This window comes from Tupaia chinensis, unplaced genomic scaffold (assembly GCF_000334495.1).
Source record: "Tupaia chinensis unplaced genomic scaffold, TupChi_1.0 Scaffold000052_1, whole genome shotgun sequence".
NCBI classification, from domain to species: domain Eukaryota; kingdom Metazoa; phylum Chordata; class Mammalia; order Scandentia; family Tupaiidae; genus Tupaia; species Tupaia belangeri.
The window spans coordinates 4516281-4518474 of record NW_006159510.1 but is presented as its reverse complement, the minus strand read 5'-3'; positions in this window follow the sequence as shown (position 1 = coordinate 4518474).

Below are 2194 nucleotides of genomic sequence, written 5' to 3'. Positions count from 1 at the left end.
GACTTTCGTCTTTGTCGTGTTTAGCCATAAAATACTCTCAAATTTTATGTTTTAACTTTTTGTCAGCTTAGATATTTGTTAAGCTTCTAGTTAAAATTAAAAGAAGATTACTATAGCTTAATCAGAATTGCCTCTCAGTGCATTGTGTTTTACTGTTGTCTGGCCTGGAGGGATCTTAAAATACAAATGCTGGCCCTGAGGCATCGTAGTTAGGACGCTGGATTCTCACATGGTCGACTACGGTTCAAATCCTGGACCTGGCAGCTTGCTTTCTCACTTTCCCCCCCATCTCTCTCTGGTCAAATGAAAAATAATGATAATAATAATACATAAAATTAAATAAGTATTTTTTTAATGCTGGTCCCATCCCCAGAGTCTGTAGCAAACTTGGTTTGGCTGGACTCTGAATACCTCAAGGCCTCTTGGTGTTTCTAATGAGCAGCCAGGACTAGGGGTAGCATTTAACATGATCTGTGAAGTGCTGTCTGCCTCCTCTCATGGCAGGTGATTTGGGGGTACATTTCTGTCTTTTCATGAACAGATGCCATAGGTAATAAGCCCAACCATATAGATTTAATAAGGTTGAAATTTTTGTTTTATTTTATTGTGGTAAGAAAACTTGCTAGGGGCAGCTCTGGGACAGAGCACATGATGGAGATGACACTGGGTTTCCTCGGGCTGCGTAGATGCTAACATGGAGGATCATCGAGAGTGGAGAAGTGAGGAGGTAGCCTGGTCCACAGCACCATCACCAGGTGGAACCCACGGGCATGGGCACTTTGTCCCAGCAACACACATACCACTTGGGCCCCAAGTCTGTCTTTTGTGACTCTTCTTCCATTTGGCATTTAAGGCTGTCCTTCATGTGTGTTACCACCTCACTTCATTGGACTCAGCCATTGGGGGTCAGATGACCTAATGGCCCATGGAGATCAATAGAGGAGATTCAGCCTGGCCATTCTGAGAACTCAGAATGCAGTCACAAGTCAGCTTCTATTTTCTTTTTAAAAGAATTATTTATTTATTTAATTCCGTTTATTATTATTATTTTTTAATTTGACCAGGCAGAGAGCAAGAGAAAGGAAAAGCAAGAAAACAAGCCATCAGGTCTGGAACTCAAACCATGGTCGGCCATGTGGGAATCCAGTGCCTTTATCCACCAGACCACCTGCTGGCCTCAAGTCAGCTTCTATTTTTTTTTTTTTTTTTTTGGAGAGGTTTTCGCTATAGGGTGCTTGCGCTCGCCAGACAGACAGAGAGAGACAGAAAGCAAAAAATCATCCCCCAGGGGGGATGGTCACGCCGCAATCCCTTCTCCTCCATTCTCCTCTCAGGATCTTGGGCACGCACGCACACATACCCAGTGACTTTTAAGCCACCAGGTCCAGGATGTGAACTGCGGTCGACTACGTGGGAGTCCAGCGACATAGCCATTACACTAACTGCTGGTTCCCAAGTCAGCTTCTATTTTAAAATGTGTCTCACGGGGGTCAAAATTAACTTAGTAGTTTTATTGACAGTCTTGCTTTCCTTCAGTAGCCATAAAATACTCTCAAATTTTATGTTTTAACTTTTTGTCAGCTTAGATATTTGTTAAGCTTCTAGTTAAAATTAAAAGAAGATTACTATAGCTTAATCAACAGCACAAATACTTGTATTAAATGTAGAATAAATTACTGCAAGTAAAAGAAAGTGTGTGTAGTAGATAAATAGATGACTCTACCCCCAGGCCAGTGCAAAGCCTGCCAGGTTCTTAAAAAGGTACATTACCACCTAATCTGTGTGTTATTCAGCTGACCAAAGCAGAGTCTCTGATCTTTATTCAGTTTTCCATCATGATTCCTGACTGCCCCTCCCAGAGTCTAAATTACATTACATTTTCACAAATACTCTTAGCTGCGGTCACAAATTAGTCCTGGGCACAAAGTCATACAAGGTGATTTTTTTGATCCACACTGTGTCACAATCCAGTGACCAGATCAAAGTGCTACGTGTGGAAGAAGACCCAGGCTCACCAAGGGTATGACCTGCGGATTTACAGATGAAAAGGTATATAGAGTTGGGAAATATGTCTGATATTATGGAAATATGTCTGATATTCCAGGTTACGATACAGGAATTCAGTCTCTAAAGCTAAAATTCAGGGTGTAGGGATGGTGGTAAATGGGTGTTAGGAGAAAAAGTTTAGAGAAAA